The sequence below is a fragment of the Macrotis lagotis genome, chromosome 7 (assembly GCF_037893015.1).
Source record: "Macrotis lagotis isolate mMagLag1 chromosome 7, bilby.v1.9.chrom.fasta, whole genome shotgun sequence".
Classification (NCBI taxonomy): Eukaryota; Metazoa; Chordata; class Mammalia; order Peramelemorphia; family Peramelidae; genus Macrotis; species Macrotis lagotis.
In genome coordinates, this window is record NC_133664.1 from 183,927,534 (window position 1) to 183,947,262 (window position 19,729).

The following is a 19,729-nucleotide window of genomic DNA, read 5'->3' on the forward strand; positions in this document are numbered from 1 at the left end:
CTTTTTTATTTCTCTGCTTAAATTAAGTAACAGATATAATGATGATTCCATCATTTTCACTAATGTTGGACTGACCACAGACTCCTACAAATAATTATACTACATGAAAGAAAACTGTGTAACAGAAGTTTTGTTGGTTTTTTTAAACAACAATAAAAGTACGGAAAGACAATGTATCAGCATTATAAAGTGAAAGAAGTACTAGTGTTACAGTGAGAGAAACTGGATTCAAATCCTGCTGGTTACTTCCTGTCATTCAAACACTAGACTTCAGTTCCCTAAACTGTAAAATAGAAGGGATTGACTAGGTAGTCCTTGCAGTTTTAAATTTACACCCTCTTCCTTTACAAAAAGGGTGTATTGGCTGTCTCATCATATTTTATGTTTCTTCTTTAAGGATATGATTTCTCTCTTATCACATTCAACTTGGATCAACGTATACCATGGAAACAATGTAAAGACTAACAGACTGCCTTCTATGGGGGTGGGGGTGGGGGAAGGGAAGCAAGAATAGGGGGAAATGGTAAAATTCAGAATAAATAAAATCTTTTTTTAAGGGTGTATTTGGGGAGGGGTATAGTTTGGTTTAATATTCTTGGGGCAGGAAACATAGAGGGAGAAAAAATGGTGTTTGTTTGTTTTTGTTTTTTCCTCATTTCTTTTAAGGAATCTGAACTAAAGCTCTCTTGCTTTTTAGCCTCAAAGTTGGTAAGTTCCTGAAGCCAGGAAGAGAAGAGAATACTGCTTGTTTTTCCTGTTCTGGAATGGCAAAAAAAAAAAATCTTTTTTATGAATGATGATGGCAGAGGGCCAAAAGAATCCAAGTAGACCATTCAAAATGACAGACAGAAAGAGGGTAGTAGGCAGGAGATCTGTGACTACAGATTTGCTCTGAAATAACGGAACAGATTTTCTTTCAGGGTTCTATCCTCATTGCAAGACTTACATCAAATCTGCAAAAGCAGTTCCAACACAACTTCTAACGTGCCTCTCAAGAAGGTATCCTGCCACGGGCAGCACCTGAGGCCAAAGGGTCAGGCTGTACAAAGAACAAAATCAGAGCCTGTTTCCCCCTTTTTGTGTTCTCTGCCCATTTCTTCATCTTCATTTGCAGCGGGTATCTCAAGTAGCGATGGGAAGAGGCAAGGTCCTTTCAGCCCCTGCACTGGGGCAGTAAGAGCTTGTGGCAGCAGAAGAGGCAGCAAGTCCCCCAGCTCCGGGTAGAAGGAGGGGGTTAAGCTCTCAGATCCCCCCAGTACACACACTCACTCACACACAGACACACACACAAGCATACCCCCCCCACCCTCTTGCCAGGAGCTGTCAGCTCCCCCCGACTCCGCCAGGCGGTCTCCCGAAGGGACTCACCTGCCTCTGCCCCCCGAGCGGGCTGGCTCCCTGCAGCCTCAGTCTCTTCTCCCCCAGCCATAGCAGGGGCCGGCCGGCGGGCTCTCGAGTCCCCGGGTCGGCTGCATGGAGGGGCCCCGAGTGCGTGCCGTCCACGCCGGAGGAGGCTTGTCCGGCCGGGCGGCGGCCGTGGGCACACCTGCGGGGCTGCGCCCGGCTCCGCGGCCGCCTCTGCAGCAAGCCGCCCCTCTCTCTGCCTCCCTGCTGCCGGAGCCAGCCACCGGAGCAGGCAGAGCTTCAGACTCGCCTCCCAAACCTGCCGGCTACTGAGCATGCCCAATCGGGCTGCCCGGGACCCGTTCAAGGGAATGGGAGGCTGCAGATTCCACTAACCGGGTTTTAAGGGTAACTGGGAAAAATGTGGAGGAGGAGGAGGAGAGGATGGAGCTGGGGGGGAGAGATGCCTGCGGCAGATAAAGTCTTTGAAAAAGAGATTATAGAGTCCGAGAGCTCGGGAGATAGAAGTGTGACAAAAGAAACAGACAGATCACAGATGCACTGCAGACTAGGCAGGCAAGGAAAAAAGGGATTCAAAGTGGCATCCTTGATCTCGGTATTAATGTTGCCCAAAGGGATCACTTAGAAGCGTAGAATTTAGAAATGGAAGGGACCCTAAACATCATCTAAGAAGCTTAAGTCTAACCCTTTCATGTTTACAAATAGGGAAAGTGAGGATTAGACGGGTTAAGAGACTTGCCCAAAGTCTCTTAGTTACCAAATAGTAGCAGAGATAGAACTGAAACCTAGATCTTTTAATCCCAGGTTCCAATATTCTTTCTATTGTGCCCTGCTCCATCCATACAACTGAAATTAATATCAATGAATGAGAGTTAGAAAATGAAATTTCTTAAAGGCATTCTAAAGGCATCCGTTGGGGAATGTTAAACCAAGCCTGACATAAGAATGTAATGAAATATTACTTTGCTGTCAGAAAGCAATGACTACGATGGAAACAAAGAAGCATGGAAAGATTGTTTCTTCAGACTATGGAGACAATCCTTAGTTCGAAGATATTTATTATCTCTGTGACCCTGAGCATTTATCCTCTCTTTGTCTCTTTTCTTTTTTTCTATGGGGGGGGGGTTGGACTTACTGACCACCAATGACCCTAAATCTATGGTCCTATCACACAAAGTGATTTAAGCAGAATTGGGGAAACGATACTCACAATGGCCACAACATTGAAAAATGGAAAGAACTACAAGAAAAAAATATTAAAAATTGAATACTCAGCAAGATGAGCAGAACCAGAAAAACATTATACATCCTAACAGCAACATAGGGATGATGATCAACCTTGATGGACTTGCTCATCCCTTCAGTGCAACAATCAGGGACAATTTAGGGCTATCTTCAACAGAGAATACCATCTGTATCCAGAGAAAGAATTGTGGAGTTTGAACAAAGACCAAAGACTATTACCTTCAATTTAGGGGAAAAAAAAACCCGTTATCTTATTATGTAATTTTGCTATCTCTTATACTTTATTTTTCTTCCTTAATGATATGACTTCTCTCTCGTCATATTCAACTGAGATCAATGTATACCATGGAAACAATGTAAGGACCAGCAGATTGCCTTCTGTGGGGGATGGGGAAGGGAAGCAAGAATAGAGGGAAAATTGTAAAACTCAAAATAAATAAAAATCTTTCTAAAAAACATTGAGTACTCAGGATCTTTAATGACCAACCTGACCCTAAAGAAGAATTATAAGGAGGCACTTTCCCCTATGCCCTTCTTTACAGAAGTTGGTGGTTTGGGGTATGTAATACTGGATATAAATAATGTCAGTCTTTTTTCAAAATGTATGTTAATTTTTTAAAAATGTGTTAATTTTGCTGAACTATTTTTTCCTGTTCTTTTATTCTTTTTTTTTTTTTAAGTAAAGGAAGTCCCTGTGAAAGGGATAGGGATACATTGTCAGGGTAAGTAGAACAAGAAAAAATTATTTTAAAATTAAAAAGAAAAAGAAAATGGCATTTCTTTTTCATAGTTTAACCCTTCCAATACTTTGGTCTTATTTTTAAGTTCTAAAAAAAAACTTTTGTTTTCACATTACCTTCATTTCTAGATATATCTTCTTTCCTCCTACTCAGAAAGTCCTTCCCTATAATAAACAATAAGAAAAAATGGGGAGGAGGGAAGCTGTTCAGCTAAATTAACTAACACATAAATTGGTTCAGAGAATATATACAATATTCTACAACCATAGTATTGCACCACTGCAAAAAAAAAAAGAAAGAGAATGGAAAAAATACTTTAGTTTGAAGACAATTGCAAAGAATTGCAAGGATGATGCTATGGGGTACAGGGAGAGGCAACAATGGCCATTGTAGTGAAGCTGTAGTATAAAAAGCTGATTTTAAGTTCCAACTTATCTGTTAATTATATTTAAGTAATAATGATATATAATTTATAAAATAATTATATAATAAGTAATATATAATTTCCTTGTAATTATGTGTAACCTTGGACTTAACCTTTCTGTGTTTAACTACATATATATACATATAATTTAAATGTATAAAAATCCTTTGTGATAATAATTTTTTTCTTTTGGGAAACTTTTCTGAATACTGATGGCTAGCTAACTCTGCTTTGGACCCACATCTATCACTTGTTTGTTTATTTTTTTCCTGGAAGAAATCCATTTCATGTATCTCACTGGCCAATTCTCATTCTCCCTTTGCATTTGACTTTAAGAATAGGAAACTTATCAAACCTGCCTGAGTGAAAAATCATGTTCTTTTACCCCTCAATAAAATCCATAGGCATCCTTCCTATCAAGAAGGAAAAGCAATGAGTTTGGTAGACCCTGGGTATGCTGGGTCCTCTTTCTCCTGCTAGAGTCTGAGGACTATTAAACCCAAGGTTCTAGTGATCTCTCAAGGTGTAGTCTTTTTTTGTTGTTATGCTTGCCCTTCCTTTTTTTCAACTCTCCTCTTGTTCCCCTTGCCACCTCAATAACCTGGTTTCTTATTTTAGGCTTAAAGTTTTCCCTTGTTTGAATTGTAGCATACTATTATAATAGCCCATGGCTTCATGTAGTTTTGGCTTCTCTTTCTTTGTCATTCATAGCCTTAGGTTTTCTTTTACTTTTTTTGGTTTTTGTAAGGCAGTGGGGTTAAATGACTTGCCCAAGGTCTCACAACTAGTAAGTACCAAGTGCCTGAGGTCACATTTGAACTCAGGTCCTCCTGACTCCCAGGCTGGTGCTCTATCCGCTGTACCTTTGAGTTCTCTTATGAAACCTGCTTTGTCTCCAAAACTGCCATTATAGACTATAATTTAACTGAATGGATAACATATGATTAATAGTTGCTCTATATCACTGAACCAAAAGAGAACAAAGATGCCACCGAGTCCAACCTCTTTATTTTACAGATGCAGAAACTGGGGCAGAGAGTTGAAGTGACCTGTCCAATGTTTGATTGTGAGGATCAAGTGACATATACTATTTATAAAAATTGTTGGGAGGAGGAAAAAATCCTATAGAGGTTTAAGGTATCATGCTTTGATTCTTCACAGCAAAATTAATGAAAGAAGGTTGGGTCAATCATAAGGAAAATCAGGGGATCATAAGAGATAGAACTAGAAGGAATCTAAGAGATTATCTAGTTTAACTACCTCATTTTAGAGAAGAGAAGAGAATAGTGAGGCTAAATGACTAGTCCAAGGTTGTATAGGTAGTGAATATGAGAGTCAAGATTTATATCCAGGTCTTCTGATTGCAAATCAGCATTCTTTTGACTGTACTGCAAGGGTTCACTTTAGTCTTCTCAGAGATAAAAATCCTGAAAACCAATATGGGGTAAATGAAACCTGTCCTAAAATTAACTGATTTTAGATTAAAACTTCAACTTGCTAGCTATGTGACCATAGGGAAGTCACAGTCTCTCTAAGTCTATTTCTTTAAAGTACAGAAAATCATGCTTTGTACAGTCCACCTCAGAAGAAAAGGATTTTGTTGAACCTTAAAGTGCTAAAAAAAAATGTATTATTCCTGGTCTGATGGGAATACAAATTGTCCCAAAAGTCTTAGTGTAGTTTAAAGTTTGAATCATTTAAATTGCCTTAAACTGCATTATGATTTGTGGGATGCACAGTATGTTATTGAACAAGTCAATCCTTTTCACACCTTAGAAAGTCTTTATTGACATTGATAGATACCTATCAAGTAGAACACTTTATGCAAAGTAGAGCATTGGGCAATGACACTTTTAGAAATCACTTACAGCATTAAGATCCTATGATGACTTTTCTAGAGATACAATCCAAGTTTAGAATATGCTATTTCATAGTCCTTAGGTTTCCTTGGTTACAGCTTTCTTAGCTGAGGTAGTGGCAAATGAAAGAGCCTAGAAAAAAATTCCAAAGCCTTGTATACAAACCAGATGACATTTGATAATTATGCTTCTGTGAATCTAACCTTAATCATGGGGTTCTAAGTTACCCATTAAGACTGGAGAACCTATTCATTAGTCCTGAGTGCTACTTAAAAATAAAGCCATGCTGGGGAATATGACAACTGAGGGCTCCCTTTTCCATTCTTAGAATCAAAGACCTGCACCAAATCTAGTAAGAAGGTGACATGGCTTACAAAATGGGATACAAGAGTTTAAGCTTTGGCAGGCTCTATAAATCTGAAAATGTTTTAAATACGGTGCCATTGATAGATAGGATGTTTTAAAGTAGAAGATTGACCTGGTCAGAGAAGGTCAGAAGGGACTGATATTAGAAGGATGGTCATCAAGTGATAATTTTTTCAGACACAATAACTCAAGGATGCCAGCTTCTGAGGCAAAAGAAGCTATGATCTACCATAAGGAGTACCTACACAGATCAATCAATTAATGAACAAACATCTATTAAATACTTAATTATATGTTAGGGACTGTACTAAGCCCTGGGTATACTAAGTAAATCAAAAAATTTTGCAGATGGATCCATCAAGAGTCCTTGACTTCATATTTTCCCTCCTGTCCCCCACTCCTCTACCAATCTCATCTTATACTTTGACATTGCTAATAAGGAACTCCTGGGCCAACTAATTTTCAAACTCTTTGTAGGAAAGATTGCAAAGAGCAGAAAACTTCCATGATGACAATTTGTATTGTCTGGATCCAACACAAATGGTTTCCTGTTTTTCATCTCTACTACTAAGACTGATCGGTTGGATGGTAGGCATGTAGTCTTTGATTAGGTGAACCATGGAAGCAATGGAATCCTTTGGACTTCATGATGCCAAGACCAGATAGTAGATCATCATTGCTGACTATGGACAACTCTCATAAGATTTTTTGGTTTTCTTTTTTGTCTTAACCAATAAACTATTTCTTTGTTGCTGGGGACAGTACCCCTGAATCTCATATGCTCTTGTACCCTATAAACTTTGTGCTTTACTTACTGCAATTCCCTTTAGATTTCATTTCTCTTTTCCTTCTAAAAATCTAACTAGAGTTAAGTTTATGATTATGAAATTAAAAATAAACTACAAACCCTCCCCCACAAAATCAAAAACATGCCCTTAAGAAGCTCCCTTTCAGTACTGGGAGAAAGGGAAAGGAAAAGTAGAATGGGGGGTAAGTTATTTATATAAAAGAGGCAAGAAAAAACTTTTGCAGCAGAGAGGAAGAGGGGGAAAGGGAGAGAGAGAGTGAGCAAGTCTTACTCTCATCATAAGTGACTCAAAGAGGAAATAACATATACATTTAATTGGGTATAGAAATCTATCTTACCCTAGAGGAAATTAGGAGAAGAAAGGGATAGGAGAAAGGGGACAAGGGGAGGGGAGGGAGATGTAGTTGATAGAAAAGAGGTTAGACCATGCAACACACTTTTGAGGAGAGACAAAGTAAAAGGAGAGAGAGACAGAGAGGGAGAATAGAATAAATGGGGGCGAGGGATAAAGTGAAATACAACTAGCAATAGAAACTGTGGGAAAAAATGTTGAAGCAATTTCTGTGATGGTCTTATGATAAAGAATGTTATCTACCCCACAGACAGAGCTTATGGTAGCTGAATACAGACTGAAGTATACTTTTTTTCCCCTTCAGTTTATTTCTCTTGGAGACATTGATGAAAAACTTTGCAGGGTGGTGGGGTACTTTTTACAGCATGACTATGGTTAGTAATGCTTTTCATGACTACACATTTTTAACCCACACCAAGTAACTTGTTTTTTTCAGTGGGGAAAGTGGGGTGGGGGGTGGAGAAAGGGAGAGAATTTGGAACTCAAGGCTTTGAAAATAAATATTGAAATGTGCCTTTGCATGTAGTTGGGAAAAAATTTAAAAATAAAAATAATAAAATTTAAAAAAAAGAAGCTCCCATTCAAATGGGGAAGACAACACACAAGCAAGTGTGTACAAATAAGATAAATATACTGTACACTCCCACTAGCAGTGAGAATCTAAAAGGGAGTCTTAAAGGAAAGTATGAGGCAGAAGTGAGTTGGGAGAGACAGTCAGAGAAAAGATACAGAATGAAACCATGGATTCGGAAAATAGGAATCATAAATGTTGTTGCCCTTAGAGTGCATCCAGTTCATTCTCCCTCATTTTATTGGTTTTTTTTTTTTTTTTTTTTTAGGTTTTTGCAAGGCAAATGGGGTTAAGTGGCTTGCCCAAGGCCACACAGCTAGATAATTGTTAAGTATCTGAGACTGGATTTGAACCCAGGTACTCCTGACTCCAGGGCTGGTGTTTTATCCACTGCCACCTAGCAACCTCTCTCCGTCATTTATAAAAGGAAGTCATTGAGGCGCTAGGTGGTACAGTGGATAGAGCACCGGCCTTGGAGTCAGGAGTACCTGGGTTCAAATCCGACCTCAGACACTTAATGATTACCTAGCCCTGTGGCCTTGGGCAAGCTTCTTAACCCCATTGCCTTGCAAAATCTAAGCTAAAAAAAAAAAGGTCATTGAGGTTGTGAAAGGTGACTTGTCTAAGAACAGGGGTGACCAAGCTACTCCTCAGTTCTTTTTCTTTTCTTTTCTTTTTTTTAAGGTTTTTGCAAGGCAAATGGGGTTAAGTGGCTTGCCCAAGGCCACACAGTTAGGTAATTATTAAGTGTCTGAGGCCACATTTGAACTCAGATTCTCCTGACTACAGGGCCGGTGCTCTATCCATTGTGCCACCTAGCCACCCTCCCCCAGTTCTTTTTCAATGATGACTTACCAGTAGGTTATTGCACAATGCTTCTGTCTGGTATTATGAAGTCTTTGACATTTTGATTAAGCATTACTTCCCCTCCTTATTCCATATTCTAGGAAAACTGGTATATTTACTGTGACTAGTCTAAGATGCTCCAGCTCTGGTTACTCTTAGGCAGTCAATAAGCATTTATTAAGCACCTCTAATGTAATGCATTGTGCTAAGTGCTGAGTATGCAACAGAAGTAAAAGCCAGGGTTCTTGTCCTTGAGGAGCTTATATTCTAATAGAAGAAATAGTATGTATAGAATTACACACACACACACACACACACACACACACACACACACACACAGAAAAACACAAACACACAGACATATATATATATATATATATATATATATATATATATATATACTTAGTATGTGGGAGGTAATATGGAAAAGGGAAAGGAAGAGCAGTAAAGACCACCTACAGAAAGTAAGATTTGAGTTGAATCTTAAACCAGGGAATGCAGGAGGCAGAAATGAGAAAGGAAAATATTCTAGGCATTGGGACAACAAATGAAAATAGCCTGAGATGGAAAATGGAGTGTTACAGGATGGTGGAATACCATTTTCCTGATCTTTGAAATTCATGAGATTAGTGTCTCTGATCTCTTCATCTGAAACAAAACAAAAGAAAAAATGCTTAGTCAGGCAAAGAACAGTTTTACAATAACAGACCACATAACAATGTCAGAAGGGAGTTCCCAAAGTTTCTTTCTCTACAGCATTGTGCCTTACTGGACACTGTCAACCAAGAAATTCTAAAGATTTATCAAGAGTGCAGGGAGAAAAGAAAATGACCAAGGCTTTGGTTGCCAGTTTTCCATCAATGTCCCCATTGTCCATCAAAGAACCTCCTGTTCACCAAGTGGTTCATAGAAATAATCCAGTTACCAAATGTCTACACATGCTCCATAAGTTATCCAAGAGACTTCTACCAAGACATTATAATATCTCCCTCAGAAGCAAGTTCTTCAGTTTCTTCCATATGGGGAATTTGAGTCCACCATATATATATATATATATATATATTTCTGCATATCCTGTCCCCTGTAATACCTAGTTAAGATGGGTTGATTTTAATGCCACACTTACGTATTCATGTAACACAATTTGTTGAACCATTTTCCAGTCTATGGATATCCACTTAGGCATCTAGATGGGATAATAGAATGTTAGAGTGGAGGGAGACTTGAATTCAAAGCCTACCTCAGCCTTTGCTTTGTCACACAGAGAAAAGTCATTTAATACCTCTCAGCCCAAATTTCCTCATCTGTAAAAGAAGAATAATAGCACCTGCCACATAGGATTATTGTGAGGATCAGATGACATACCATATGGATAAAATACTCTGCAAACCTAAAAGTGTTATTTAAATGGTAGTTATTGTCATTTACAAGTTTTCCTCTAAAATTTTTTCTATCAAGCACATCTATCTATTGAAATATACATAATACTGGGGTGGCTAGGTGGCACAGTGAATAGAGCATCAGCCCTGGAGTCAGGAGTACCTAAGTTCAAATCTGACCTCAAACACTTAATAATTACCTAGCTGTGTGGCCTTGGGCAGGCCACTTAACCCCATTGCCTTGCAAAAAAAAAAACAAACTAAAAAAAAAGAAATATACGTAATACACAGGTACAAATATGTTTATGTATGTGTGTGTACATACAGAAGTATATACGTATATATTTATGAAGTACATCGTTGACTGCTATTTATTAAGTATTGTTGACTGTGTAACAAAAGATAATGCTTTTATCTACTACACTGGGGAAAAATCTAGTGATAGAATTCTAACCAACTTCTTTCAATTCAATGCTCTTTACGATAAACCAAGCTAGTTTTATAATTCTGACTTGAATGATATCTTGGACTTTTGGAGTAAGAAGCTGGAACATTAAGACTATTCTCTCAAAAATAGCCAGATTATATCCTATCTGTAGTTGTTTTGGACCTTTGTGTCTATGTGTGTGGGAAGGGTAGGAGTGGGAGGAGAGTAGCCCTCTATGCTACAGCCTAGGCTTTGTATGACTGAACTCTGCTCATTCACTCCAACTCCCACCAGCCTCAATTTCTGCTGGCAAAGTTCTGGAACAGTAAATCAAAATAGAACTAAGGAGATACAATCCTTTAAAGCAGAACACAGCTTCCACCAAAGCTTTTATTCGAGAAGTCCATCTAGGGTAAATATACACAGCTAGGATTCACATTGACTGAATTATCAACTTAGTCCAAATAAAGTTCCATTGTTGTCATCATTCTTGTCTGTCCTTAAGTATATGGGATCTTCCCAAACTGGAATCTTGATTATTTTTGCTCTACAATAGAGCAGCAATAACAGTACTCAAGGAGAAAGGAATGAATGATAATTCTTTAAGTATCTATGTGTCAGACACTGAACTAAGTGCTTTCCAAATATTCTCTCATTTGAGTCTTACAACAACCCTGTGAGATAACTGCTATTACAATTTCCATTTTACATTTGAGGAAACTGAGGCATACAGTAATTATTTACTTAGGGTCACACAGTGTCTCAATAGTTAAAATACTCTTTATGTGTCACTTCATATTTTGCAAAGAGTTTTTATAACTATTTTTTTGATTCTTAAAACAATCCTATGAGATAGTTTGGACAGATATTCTCATTTTTCAGGATGGAAAAACTGAGTCTCCAAGAGGTAAAGTGGCTTATGAAGAGCATAGACCTAAGTGATGGAAAAGGAGTCTTCTTTTTTTTTTTGCAAGGCAAATGGGGTTAAATGGCTTGCCCAAGGAAAGGAGTCTTCTTGACTCCTAGTCCAGTGATCTCTACAATAAGACAGCTTCAGTGATCCACAAACAATCAACAAAAAGGGTCACATTTTTTAAAAGGATGATTCATCCTCTCACTGCAAGTCCTATTTCAATAGCCTAGATTCTAAAACAACAGAGTGGATGGAGAGAAGCAGGCAGTACTTAACATTTCAAAACATCCTTCATGTTCATTACATGTATCACTACATTGGTAAGATTTAAATGATACTCATTCTTTGTGTTTTAAAATGTTGGCTTTTTTTTTCTTTTCAGAATAACCAATTCTTTCCTTCATATAATAATATGAAACTAAGAGAGCCAAAGAATATCTTAACAGATGGTTTAGGAACATGATCTCTCTTTTTTAAAAAATGATTTAGTATTTTATTTTTCTCCAGTTACATGTAAAAACAATTTTTAACATTTGTTCTTAAAACTTTGAGTTCCAAATTCTCTCCTTTCTTCCCTCCCTACTCCTCTTCATAGAGAAGACAAGCAATTCAATATAGGTTATTGATATTGATAGACAATATACTTGTGTATAACCTTGTGTGTCATGCAAAACATTTCCATATTCGTCATGTTGTGAAAGAAAAAATAGAGCAAAAAAACCCCCCAAACCTCAAGAAAAATAAAGTTTTTTTAAAAAATACTTCAATTTGTAGTCAGAAACTATCAGTTCTCTCTCTCTCTGGGAATGAATAGCATTTTTCATCATAATTCTTTCAGAGTCGTCTTGGATCATTGTACTGCTGAGAATAGCTAAGTTCTTCACAGTTGAACATCTTTCAATATTGCTGTTACTTTGTACACAGCACATTTCATTTGGTATCAGTTTAAGTCTTTCCAAGTTTTCTTGAGACCATCCTGCTCAGCATTTCTTATGCCATAATAGTATTCTATAATAATTATATATCACAAGTTGTTCAGCTATTCCCCAACTGATGAGCAACCCCTTAATTCTTTGTCACCAGAAAAGTTGCTATAAATATTTTTATGTCTAAATATATATATACATATATATATATATATATATATATATATATATATATATACACATACATACATATATTTTTTTCCTTAAAAAAATCTCTTTTTGGGATACAGACCTACTAGTGGTATAGCTAGGTCAAAGGGTATGCATGAGTTATAGCTCTTTGGGTATAGTTCTAAATTGCTCTATAGAATGGTTGAGTCAGTTCACCACCTCACCAACAGTGCATTAATGTCTCATTTCTCCCACATCCCTCCCAACAGTTGTCATTTTTCTTTTCTGACCCAATACCTCAGAACTGGGTTTTTTTTTAGGTTTTTTTGCAAGGCAAATGAGGTTAAGTGGCTTGCCCAAGGCCACACAGCTAGGTAATTATTAAGTGTCTGAGACCGGATTTGAACTCAGGTACTTCTGACTCCAAGGCCGGTGCTTTATCCACTACGCCACCTAGCCGCCCCCAGAATTGTTTTAATTTGCATTTCTCCAGTCAATAGTGAGTTAGAACATTTTTTCATATGGCTATGGTAGCTGATAATTTCACCTGAAAACTGTTCACATCTTATGATCATGTATTTATTTATTTATTTATTTATTCATTTGTTTGTTTGTTTATTTTAGTTTTTGCAAGGCAATGGGGTTAAGTGGCTTGCCCAAGGCCACACAGCTAGTTAACTATTAAGTGTCTGAGGTCAGATTTGAACTCAGGTACTCCATACTCCAGGGCTGTTGCTCTATCCACTGTGCCACCTAGCTGCCCCATGATCATTTATCAATGGAGGAATGACTCTTATTTTTATAAATTTGACTCCACTCTCTATATGCTTGGGAAATGAATTTTATCAGAGAAACTTGCTACAAATTTTTTTCACTTTGCTAATTATATTGAAAACTTCATCCTATTACCCCCACCTGTTTATTCTCTCTCTCTCTGTCTGTCTCTCCACCACATCCTTCCCCAAAAGTGCTTTGATTCTGACTACCTATCACCAAATCTGCCCTCGCTATTATTCTCTCCCCCTCTTTGATCCACTTCCCCTCCTATTTTCCTGTAGGATAAGAAATTTCTATACCCAATTGAATGTGTGTTCCCTCTTTGTATCATACAGTGGAGGGCACTGTAAGTTTCTTCTTGTTTCTTTTATGTGAGATAATTTATTCCATTCTAACTCTCCTTTTTCCTTTCTCCCAGCACATTCCTCTACCACCCCTTAATTTTATTTTTTTAGATATTAATTCACACTTGTGCCCTTTGTCTAATTGAACTAATAAGGAGAAATTTCTTATGAATTACAAGTATTATTTTGCCTTGTAGGAATGTAAACATGATTTCTTATGATTTCTCTTTCCTGTTTGCATTTGGAAATCATATTTTCTATTCAATTCTTGTCTTTTCATCAAGAATGCTTGAAAGTGGGTCAGCTAGAGCACCAGCCCTGGAATCAGGAGGATCTGAGTTCAAATCTAGCCTCAGACACTTAATAATTGCCTAGCTGTGTGACCTTGGGCGAGTCAATTAACTCATTGCCTTAAATAAATAAATTTTTTTAAAAAAAGCAATTCTTGAAAGTCTGTATTTCATTTAATATTTATTTTTCCCCTAAAGGATTATACTCAGTTTTTTCCTGGGCAGGTAATTTTTGGTTGCAATTCTAGTTCTTTTGCTCTCTGGAATATCATAATTCAAGTCTTGTAATGCTTTAATGTAGAAGATGCTAAATTTTGTTTTAGTTAGTCTGACTCTGACTGCATGGTACTTGAATTGCTTCGATCTGACTGCAATATTTTCTCCTTGACCTAGGAGCTCTGGAACTTGGCTAAATATTGCTGGGAATTTTTACTTTGAGATCTCTTTCAGAAGGTGATCTGTAAGTTCTTTCAATTTCTATTTTATCCTCTGGTTTTAGACTATCAGGGAAGTTTTCCCTTGATCTTTTTTTTTTTTTTTTTTTTTTTAGGTTTTTGCAAGGCAAATGGAGTTAAGTGGCTTCCCCAAGGCCACACAGCTAGGGAATTATCAAGTGTCTGAGACCAGATTTGAACCCAGGTACTACTGATTCCAGGGCCACCTAGCCTCTCCTTCCCTTGATTGTTTCTTGAAAGATGATATCTAGGTTCTTTGATCATGGCTTTCAGGTAGTCCAATCATTTTTATTTGTTTGTTTGTTTTTGTAAGGCAATGGGGTTAAGTGAATTGCCCAAGGTCACACAGCTAAGTAATTTTTAACTGTCTGAGTCTGGATTTGAACTCAGGTACTCCTGATTCCAGGGCTGGTGCTCTATCCACTGTGCCACCTAGTGGCCCCAGTCCAATAATTTTTGAATGATTTCTCTTGGATCTGTTTTCCCAGTCAGTTGTTTTTCTAATGAGATAGCTTGTTGTCTTCTATTTTTTCATTCTTTTGGTTTTAATTTTTTAAAATTTCTTATAAAGTCTTTAGCTCCCATTTTCTCAATTTTAATTTTTTAAGGAATTATTTTCTTCAGTGAGCTTTGTACCAACTTTTCCATTTGGTCATTTCTACTTTTTTAAAGGCATTCTTTCCTAATTGGCTTTTTTGTACCTTTTACCATTTGGCCAAGTCTGTTATGTTCTTCACTATTTTTTTGTGTCTTCTTAACCAAGTTGTTGACTCATTTTTCATGACTTTCTGTACCACTCTCATTTCTTTTCCCAATTTTTCTTCTACTCTCTTATTTGATATTCAAAATCCTATTTGAGTTCTTCCATGGCCTGAGACAAATTCAAGAGCTTTATTATCTTCTTCTGAGGCTATTTTGATCTTCCTTGCAATATGGTAACTTTCTATGGTCAGATTATTTTTTTGGTTCTTTGATCATTTTCCTAGGCCACTTACCTCTTTCTAAAAGTAGGATCTACTTTTAGGCTGGATGGAGTACATACTGTCCCAAGGTTGATGTATTTTGTGCAACTATCTGAGATACTTGTAGGGATCTGTAAATTTTCAGTTCTTTCAAGGTGGTATGTGTGATCTAAGGAGAGGTGTGCTAACTAATCTCCTGGCCTGTGCTCTGGTCTGTTGAGTTACCACAGGCACATTTTTCTGCCATAAAACTGTGAAGAGGGTCCCAGCTCCCCCATGGCCACAAGCTTTGGTATGCTAGTATTCCTCTCCACCCTGGGACTGACTCCCAAGACTGTGATCCCGATCTGAGTGTCCTGACTTAGAGCTAGCATAGAGATCCCCTGTAATATTCTGACCATTTGTTTGTCTTCCTTTCTGTCAGTGGGTTGAGAGGTCTTGGAGTAGCCACTGTTAGTTTAAGAGCTCTCCACATCTGCTGGGTCCTGGTCTGTGCTGACACAGCCTGCACTGGAACAGCCACTCTTTCCTGGGTGCAATAGATCTTTCAAGTTGTCTTTGGCTAGAAAATTATTTCATTCCATCTTTTTTTGTGAGTTCTGATTTTTAGGAATTGTTTTATGTTATTATTTAAAGGTGTTTGGAGAGATTTTAGGGACAACTCAGGTGGGTCACTGACTTTTCTAGCTATCTTGACTCTGCCCTCAGAAACAGGTCTCCCCCCCTTTAAAAAGTGGTCTGTCTTCTCTTGGTGCTTGGAGCTGTGATGTCATTGGTAGAGACTTTCTGGTGAGTTTACTCTCTCCACCCATATATATCTCTGCAACTGTTCTGCCTCATAGTCTAAGAGTAGGGGCAGGGAATGCTGGCCGCAGGCCCTTTGGTCTGACACTATCATGGCAATTGCAGGTGAGGATTTAAAATTCAATAAATGTAGGAGTTTTGGGGGGTTGAATTAATTAACGTTTGACTAAATATAACAGGTAAAGTTATAAATATCCAAATGACCCTTCACAGAAAAAAAAGTTCCCCACCCTTGTCTTAGAAGGTTACCTTGAACACTGGGAAGGTAAGTGACTTGCTTTGGGTGTCATAGTCAGTTTATGTCATAGGTAAGATTTGAACCCAAGTTTTTCTTAGACTGAGGTTGACCTTCTACTCATTATGTCCCGGGTTTCCTTTATACATAAAATGATCTATCTGCCAGTAAAAATTAAATGAAGAAAAGCATACTACATTCCTACATGTCAACAAGACTCCTCCTACAAGAGTATAAAGTACTCTTTAGAAAGCATGTACTCACTTTACTGAGGGAAGTTGGTGTATGATTTCTTTGGTCCTGATGGTTATCATACTTATCAGGCAAATAGTGATAGCGATATGTCCATGTTGGGGAAAATTATGTAATAACAGTGATATGTCCAAGACAAGGAAAACTATAGGTAGACAGATATAAGCAAAGCTCTATCTACCTACCTGCCTGCCTGTCTGTCTTTTGTCATCCAAATTTTATAAAGCTCATTTTTTCAGTATTATTTAGAAAACAACTATTTTTGGAAGGCATTAGGAATATAAAGACAAAAAGCATGTTAAATCCCTGCTCTCCAGAGAAGAAGGATAGTTAATAGACTGGCAAGGTCATTAGTTCAATAAATCAATCAGTCTCTAGTTATTATTAAGAACCAGGCACAGTGTTAAGTACTGGGAAACAAAGAGACAAAAGACAGTCAGTCTCTGCCTTCAGGAAGCTTGCAATCTAATAAGGGGAGACAATGGGTAAATATATAGCCAAAGCAGGGTATTTCAGAATAAATAGGAAATAATTAACTAGAATTAATCAAGATTGGATTTTAAAGGAAATTACCTCATTTGGTTGATAGAAAGGATCAGTGAGAGTTTACTAGCAAATTAATTAGCCAAAGAAAATGCCCAGAAGATAGCACCTAGTACCTTTGTTTGCAGATAGGGAGTATTTATTTAATGTTTGTGAATTTAGAAGTTTCCATTGGTGCCTTTTTATTGCCTGAGGCAAAGATTTAAAGTGGTGTCTTGGAGTCACCAAGTCTAGAGATCAAATCCTGATCCTTAATAGTTGTGACCCTGGGCAAGTCTTAATTTGCTTGCCTTGGTTTCCTCAACTGCAAAATGGGACTGATAGCACTTACCTTAGAGTTGTAAGGATCAAATGAATATTTGTAAAGAATGCATAACACAGTGGCTGGCATAGTAGTAGGTTCTATATAAACACATTCCCATCCCTATTAAAAGATTTGGGAGAATTTTAGATAAGTTGAGGAGTTTGACTTTTATCTTAGAGGCAACAGGAAACTATTGAAGAGTTTCTGTACTGGGAATGACCTGGTCTGATTTCTACCTTGTGAAGATTATTTTGGCAGTTGTGTGACAAATGGATTGTACAGGAGAGAGACTATGATTAATAAAGTATTATAATTTATGCTAAAGATGATGGGGACCTGAAGTAGGAGGGACTGTGGGTGGAAATACGGGAACAGATGAAAAGATACGGTGTCAAGGTAAAATCAATGACTTGTAAGTGATTGCATATGGGAAGAATGGAAAGAGAAAAAAAGTCAAGGATGACCTTAAGGTTAAAAACCTGAATGACTGGCAGAATGGTGGTATCCTCAACCGAAATAAGAAAATAGTTTTTATTGGAAGGATGAGTTCTATTTTGGACATGGCTGAGTTTGGGATATCCACATAATACCCAGGAGGAAGGTGGTGATGCATCGCTAGCATTTGGATTAAACCAGGGTTACTTAGTAGCACAATGGATGGAGTGCTGGGTCTGGAGTCAGGAATCCTCATCTTCTGGAATCCAAATCTGAGTTTAGGCACTTACTAGCTGTATAATCTCAGGCTTATTATTTAACCCTTTTGCCTCAGTTTCCTTATCTATAAAATGAGCTTTGAGAAAGAAATGGTAAACCATGCCAACATTTTTGCCAAGAAAACCCTAAATAGGTAAGAAAGAGCTGGACATGACTGAATAGCAGAGATACAAAGACTAAAGCTAGTTGAATATTTAGAGATAGTCACCATGTACTACATAGACAGAAGTCAGAGAAGCATGCAAGTTTAGGGGGCAGGACGACACAACAAAGGAGATTGAGGAGTGATCAGTCAAGATGGGAACCAAGAGAGATGCTTTTTACTTTATTTCTACAGAAAGACTTTGAGTTCCTTCAAAAGGATTTTGATTTTCATCTCCATATATATATATATATATATATATATATATATATATATATATATATATATATATATATGTATGTTAGGTTTTTGTAAGGCAAATGGGGTTAAGTGGCTTGCCCAAGGCCACACAGCTAGGTAATTATTAAGTGTCTGAGACTGGATTTGAACCCAGGTACTCCTGACTCCAGGGCCGGTGCTTTATCCACTGTGCCACCTAGTCTCCCCCTTCATCTCCTTCTTTAAAGTAACCATTTGACAATCTGTTTGCTGTAGCATTAAGTCTGCAATTTCATTTCAGAATATAGTATGTATAGTAATTTTTATTATATTGGTACAATCTAATACTGAAAATGGAGCTGTTAATTTATTGTCTTTTATTCAGTAAAAAGCACCTTACAATCTTATTTACAAAAATTCTGAATGTGTCTTGGTATATTAACCACATGTTCAATAGTTTCCTATTGCCTCTAAAATAAAGACAAACCTCTCAATATTCTCATTTAAAATTCTTCACAATCTAACAGCAGCCTCACATTCTGAGTATATCTCACATTATTTTCCTTCCAGTACTGCATATTCCAGCTGAACTGACCAGAATTTGACTTTCTGCCTTCTAGTTCTGATGTTACATAGTTCCCCCCCCCCCCCCCAACGAGGTACTCCCTTCTCACCTCTGCCAGAGACTCACCACCTTACCGCAAGGCTCAATTCATGTGATTCTTTCTATGAGAAGCCTTTCCTCATTTCCTGAACTGTTAATGATCTTTGGGGTAAATTAATATTGATATACTTATTTACCTGTCATATTACCTGTCCCTCTTTTTTTCTCTCTCAATACTCTTACCTTTGATAATCTCATCCATTTCAATCACTTCAAGCATCAACTCAATGCAGATGACTCCCAATTCAAATCACTTGCTTCAATTCTTCCTTAAACTCCAGCTTAAAACTGCTAATGGTAATGTTCAAGCCAGAAGGGTGGTGGTGGTGATGGTGTAGTTAAATAGGCATAGACTTAGCTCTTTTGGACAGTGTTTTATGTGTGTGTTCATCCATATATAAGCACATATCATATATGCTATATGATCATAGATACTATATGATATTTTATGATATACTCTTACATAGGTATGCAACTATCCTGCATTATTAGAAAATAATCTCCACTATTTTAATGTTATAATGAATTACAATTTGAACATATAATTTTTTTCCTATTGAGTTGAGAAGCATAAACTGCCCTCCCAAAAACCCAAGACCAACTCAAAACAAACCACCATTCATCAGAAGGAA

The 19,729-nt window shown here is 37.5% G+C and overlaps 1 protein-coding gene across 2 annotated transcripts in view; it reads right to left on the reverse strand.

The window, feature by feature from the left end:
- The window catches only part of BMAL2 (basic helix-loop-helix ARNT like 2), an 87,266-nt gene extending 85,628 nt beyond the window's left edge, over positions 1-1,638 (reverse strand). For both annotated transcript variants that reach the window (XM_074194192.1, XM_074194191.1), the window contains exon 1: positions 1,369-1,638. The gene's annotated coding sequence lies outside the window, so the exon portion shown is untranslated. The remainder of the gene's footprint in view (positions 1-1,368) is intronic.
- Positions 1,639-19,729: the final 18,091 nt, after the last annotated feature.